The 6,638-nt window shown below is 38.1% G+C and overlaps 1 non-coding gene across 1 annotated transcript; it reads left to right on the top strand.

Moving 5' to 3' along the window:
• The first annotated feature begins 5,162 nt into the window (after positions 1–5,162).
• Positions 5,163–5,244, top strand: TRNAS-GCU (transfer RNA serine (anticodon GCU)). The gene has a single exon. It is a non-coding gene; the product is annotated as a tRNA-Ser (tRNA).
• The last annotated feature ends 1,394 nt before the right edge of the window (positions 5,245–6,638 follow it).

The raw sequence follows: 6,638 nt of genomic DNA, 5'->3' as shown, positions 1-6,638 counted from the left end.
GAAGACCAGAGAGGCTAGTGCCAGGACAGAGAAGAGCCCTATCTGCAGCCATAATCCCCACCCTCCTTCAGAGTTGAGGAAAAGGCACCCCAATGCGAAGAAGGAGGATCAGATGTTGCAGTGATTGATCACACAGCTGCGACCTGGTTGACCTCCTTCTCGGCTAAAATTAGAGTCTGCAAACCACCCTCATATCCCCCTCCCCCTCCACCAAGCTTCAAACGTGCTAGACGCACGTTCCTCCCCAATAGAACCTCAGAAGGAAATGAGGCCCCTGGAGGCCAGGGATCCGGTACTGGATGAAGAATTCCCCACTTAGACCACGTTGCACGAAGCTGAAAGAATGTTTTTTGTTTGATCTGGGAACCCGAAGGAAAAAGAGAGGGAAGTAACGCTGGACCTGCGACTCTCCTGGCTGTGAGAACTTGCATCTTAACCCTCACAACAACTCTTCCTTCCTGTAGCAGCAGTTGAATCCACTGGGCAGTTTTTCCAGCACTTGCGAAAGCAGCTTCTCCAATCTCCCGATTCAGAAACAGCATATCCTGCTCTTCTTCAGAGGTCTAGGTCCAGAGTCTCCCATCCCTTCCCCAGGATCAGTGATACCAGCACTACCTGGTCAGCTCCTCTTCATTAGAGACCTGAGTTTCAGCAACACTGCTGCTTCTCCTCTAAGTTTCTGTTTCACCAATTCCAGCCTCTTTCTTTGTTCCCTCAGCTCTAGGGATAGTAACTGCTTCCTGCAATTGCTACCTCTGTGATACCTTCTTCCCTCTTTTACACTTACACCTTGTTAATAACCTTATAATTGTTTACACCTTGTTAATAACCTTATAATTACTTAACAGTTCTTCATATTAAATTCACCCTGTTGAAGTAACTGGTGTAGTTTCTGTCTCCTAATTGGATCCTGACAAGCTGATACTGACAGGGAAACTAACTCCATAAACACAGTGCTACAGAAGTAGTGTGTATTTATATATTACTGTCTCCCTCTCTATATAAATAAATTTCGAACTGTGGGGTACTTGCATTGCATAATGACTAGGGCATGCTGAGAAGAAAGGTGACCCTGAAGAGAAGGTGAATAGGAAGGGGAAAGTGCAAACTTGGGGGCAATTCAGGAGGAAATCTCATCAAAATTTTTTATTGAGAATAAAATCTACTCTAATTTTAAGGTACATAAATGAATAAGAGAAAAATAATCTTGCTTTCATCTAGAAGGGAAAACAGATTTGTAAGTATTTACTTATTACTGATAGCCAAGTGCTTTAGAGACTGAAAATTGTTTGGCTTGACTATCTTTATAGTCTAGACATCAAATCATAAACATTAGATAATCAGTTGAACACATTTTTAACGGAAATATTTTATAACTCATATCTTTTCACTTTCCTAATGTTGATGCAAATAATCAATAACCAATCTATAGATAAGAAAGATAGTGATAGTTATTGAGCCTAATGTGAGGATTAGCCTGGAAGCACTCTCTTCCACAGGAAAGAAAGCAGTCTGGAGAAGCATGGTTTACAGCACAGTTTTATACCATTTCAGAACAAAGAACATACATCAAGCATGAACGGAATATAATTTTCTTTCCAAAACTCACAAGGATATGTTTTGCTGCAGTTTAACGCATACACAGCAGGTCAACTTGACCTTCGTTCTCTGGGAAGAAAATCTTATCTTCAAAGAAGTATTAGTATCTGCATCAGAGAAAGGGAGACATTACATTCCTGTTTTTAAAGAATGCATTCTTTGCTTTGGGAAAATGTTTGAAGCGGATGTACAATGCATGTTCAGTGGGCCATAAGTCAGGCTGCTCTGGGAAAAACAAACTTTAAGCCAAATAAGATTTAAACCAGAATGGCTTCCCCATTTACTTCAATATGTGAAAACTTCTTATTATTCTTATTATGTTCATCACTAATTTCCTTTTGTAATGAGTTAGTAGGTGTCTGAGTACTTTCAAAGAGGCAGAAGCCTCACGCGGAAACATATATTATGCAAAGGGTCAGTTTTCTCCACAGGAGCCAAACTCTGTCCTATGAATAACTTAGAAACTGTACAGGCAACAAAGGATAAAGGACAAATAGTCACAATTTCACAGACATATTCTAGTTTCAGATTAGACTATTTAAGGAGAAGGCAGAAGGGAGTAGAATGATGGACTAGGTATTCTGGGGGTTCCTCTCACTGCAAAACAAATAGATGCTGAAAAATATTTCTTTCCAAACATTGTCTGACATACAGGAAGCTGGGGAAATCTTCAAAAACATGCCTTTTGGAAAGAACAACCCAAAACTTCTGTAGAATAGAGAAAGTTATCGAGAAACTACCATACCAAAAGGACCAATTCCAGATGGTTTCACCAGGGCAATCCACAAAACTGTCAGAGAACAGATAGTCCAATACTATGTAAATTGCTTCAGAGGATGGGAAATGAAAGAAAACTTCTAAGTTCTTCTAATGAACAAATATAACATTAATACCTAAACCTGATAAAGATAGCACACAAAAAATGAAAGTTGCAGACCAAAATCTTAAATAAAATGTTAGCCAATATTAAGAAAATGATACACCATGAACAAGTAGGGTTTATACCAGGAATGGAATGATGATTTAATATTAGAAAAGCTATTTATATCACACCATATTAACAGTTTTAAAGAGGAAAAAAAACCCTCATGATTACATGATTTCCTTCATTGATCTCGAAAAATGCTTTGACAAAATTCAACCCCTATTCCTAATAAACAACTCTTGAGAAAATATAAACTAATGAATTCTTCCTTATCATGATAAAAAAGAAGTTTGTAATTCAATCCTAAAGCTAAGATTTTAATGAGGAAACCCTGGAAGCATTTCCACTAACATCAAAAACAATGCAAGAATGTCTGTTATCTCCACCACACAGAATAACATTTTCCTGAATTTGCTATACTAGAGACAGCAGTTACAGGCAAAAGAGCTAGGAAAGAAGATATAAAACTATATCTATTTTCAGATGACATGACAGCATACCTGGAAAATCCTGGAGCTGCACTGTCCAATAAAGAAACCACTAGACACACTTGGCTATTTAAATTAAAATTAATTTAATTAAAAAAATAAAAATTCGATTCCTCAGTCATACATTTCAACTGTTTAATAGCCACATGTAACTAGTGGCTAGTGTATTGGACAGCATAGATACAGGATATTTCTGTCACCATGGAAATTTCCATTAGGTAGTGCTGCCCTAGAGAATCAATGATAAAACTAGCTCAAACAATAATACAATTCAGCAAGACCATAGGATATAAAATTAACATGTAAAAATCAATAGCATTATATACTCAAATAACTAGTTAGGAGACATAATGCATGAAGACATGATGTCACTTATAAAAACAACCAAAAAGAAAAAAAATCTTAGGAATACACTTAAAACACAACTGAAAGATAAAGAGTAGTCAAACAAATGGAAAGACATTTCTTGTTCTTGATTAGGATGTCACAGCATCATCAAGAACTCAGCTCTCCTTAAGCTAATTTACAAAGTTCATGCGGTCCAAAGAAAAATTTCCAATGAACTTATTGATGGAACTAGAAAAGTTTATCATTAAGTTAATAGGTAAAAATAAACATACAGGAATAGCTGAGAAAATACTGAAAAGAAAGAGCTCTGAGGGCAGACTGGTTCTCTCATTAAAATGCACAACAAAAATCTTTATAATTAACAGTGTGCTACTGATGCATGAATAGGCAGACAGATCGGTGAACTAGAACAGAAATTTCACAAGTAGATACAACTACATATAGAAATCTAGCACATGATAAAAGTGGTATTTCAAATCATTGAGAAAAAGGTTTTAATAAAGGCTTTTGGGTCAATTATGTACCTATTTGGAAAAAGATAAAATTAGATTTATTCCTCACCCCATACACAAGAATAAACTTGGTGCTATAAATATAACATCTTTGCAACTTTTCTGTGAAATACTTTCTAAATTAAAAAGAAATTAAATAAAAATGAATAGTCCCTGAGCTAAATACTGACCCTGGGGAATGGTAATCCAAAAGCATGAAGTCTCAGGGATTCCTCACCATTTCTCGAAACACCGAGTGCATTCCTGCCTTTGCTCAGGCCCTTTCCTGAGCCTGGAACACCCTCATTCTTCCACACCTGGAAAAAACTTGTTCTTCAAGACTCACCTTCAATGTTTCTTCTTCTCCCAGGCATTTATGATTCACTCTGATTAGTCAGAATTAATTCCTATTCTTGTTCATTCATGTGTGCTTTGTATTAATTCTTATGGAACAACAAGATGGAGCTGAAAAAAATTTTTTTTCTCTTCTTTTTCCTTGAATCATTTTCTCGGTAGGGGTGAGTTTCTTAACGTTTTCAGTACCAGATCCCTTGGAAAATCGAATGAAAGTTGGGCAATATCTCCCCTAGAAAACCAACCCAACAACCGCACAGGCATTTGAGGGGAGATCAGAACTCATGGTTCCTCTGATATGGATGACCTGGGATGAGAGCCCCACGAGTTAAGGATTCTTCTCTAAGCAATTTCACCCTACAATATTGAAGAAGCGGCGATGACATTGAATGGATATACAGCATTGCCTTACTCAGATCCATCATCTAATTTTCCAGACTGTTTTATTAACCATGAAATAGGAGCCGGATTCGCCAGTTCCCCTGAGATGGACTCCAATGGGACCAACTCTGGGAAGCTGTGCCCTCTGTCGGCTCCAGGAGGCGCTCTCAGGCGGCGGGGATCCTACAGAGGCGCGGGACCAGGCTTCCCCGAAGCCGGAGGACGACCACAATTCGCACCTGGTCGGCCGGGCCACGCCCACCGCCAGCCGGGACTTGACGCTGTTGCGCCGCCAGCCCGAAACCAGGCAGTCCGAGAAAGGAAGCCAAGGCTTAGGCGTAAGTGTTTGTATAACGTCTCATCCACTTTTATGACTCCTGTGAAAGCTAAGCCCGTTTTTCACCCGCCTCTCATCTTTTCCACTCCAGTTCTTTGTCCATTCGTGTGGAAGCTATCCCTTTCCACGTCTCCTAGACGTCTCCAAGCCATCTCCTAAGTATCTTTCTATTCAAGATGTCCGGTGAGTTTCCAAGTATAAACTCTGAAATGAAGTACTCCAAAATCAGGCTACAGCGTGACGAGGTGGCCGAGTGGTTAAGGCGATGGACTGCTAATCCATTGTGCTCTGCACGCGTGGGTTCAAATCCCACCTTCGTCGATTGTATGATTTTTCGGTAAGAAATTTTCAAAAGTCTCCTGGCATTTCCAGTTTGGAGCATACTCCCTTCAAATATCTGCTCAGTGTCCCAGGTTTCTCATAGAGAAGGCTGTCTTCTACTCCACTCACTTATGACCTCTGCTATCCCCCCACCCACCCATAAGCATGAGTATTCTTGCATTTTATGGCATTAATGTTTTAGAGAAGATTTGTGAATTATTCTTCAATTTTACCCGACCTAACGTATTGTTCTCTTGATATTTAGCAGACTCTTTGACGGGGCTTTTGTTTTCAACCAATTCATAACCAGGAGAATTAATTAGTCAAAGTCTTTGAATCTATGGATCATTTTAACAATTGACCAGTTTTGTTTCCAAATTTGTTGTTTCTTTTAACAATGTCATCACTAATACTTGAGTAAGCCAGATTCTCCGGTACAATGCACAATCTACTTTCACAATGATTTAGTATTTTTATATTTATATAATGATCAGAGTACAGGTTATAAATGTATAGATGTGTGAGATCTATCCAGTTAGGAAAATTTGTTTCCTCCTCAGATTTCAATAGTTTTTCCAATTACATTGTCTTCTGTTTTAAAACTTTCTTTAAGACTATTTAGTAAAAATGTTTTTGCAAACTCTTCTTTTTTTAAAAAAAAAGTAAAAATACTTATTATGGCAATTTTAAAACACATTGAAAATTAGAAATAACTATATAAAAATATCCACAAACCCATCTCAGAGCTTCAATAGTCCCCTCTATTGTCTCACCCAGCCCATAGGCTCCTCCCTGTCTGCTTTTTCAGTTCCTCTCTTTGGGAAACTATTCTGTCACCAGTAAACTAAACTTAAGCAGCACCTCTTCCACATTCCCTAGAGCAGTTACCACCTAAAAACTTCATAGGCCTGCCTGCAAGTATATTTAGAGTCTTTGGTTATTTATGATAAAGAGAAAAAGAACTTCATTAATGGGAAGAAAAATCTGAACATATGACTCTTTGATGAAACACTTCACAGAAAGAAGTAGTCTGTGGAAAGCCAATCCAAAGAAAATACTCTCCTCTCAAATAAAGGTACTCCATTATATGGTATCACTTTTTTAGTGAAGACAATATGCAGGCTGCATTTTTATGGTGGGGCAATAAGGCAGTATATTTTTATACCTAGAGATGGTGGTTCCAGCTGATTGCAGTGTTCCTTTCCAAATTTCCCCTTATTTTTCGTCCTTCCTCCCTCATCTTCTTACCCTAAATGATTCTCATTCATGTTATTTCTCTCTACAAATATTTTTTATGCTTGTCCCAAAGAGTAACTGGAAGAACTTTGTCTTACATTACTCACCCATCCTGTCTGATATATATTTTAACTCATTCATTCATTCTCACATTTATT

Source organism: Equus quagga, chromosome 15 (assembly GCF_021613505.1).
Source record: "Equus quagga isolate Etosha38 chromosome 15, UCLA_HA_Equagga_1.0, whole genome shotgun sequence".
NCBI classification, from domain to species: Eukaryota; Metazoa; Chordata; class Mammalia; order Perissodactyla; family Equidae; genus Equus; species Equus quagga.
This window is presented reverse-complemented; position numbering and strand designations above follow the sequence as displayed.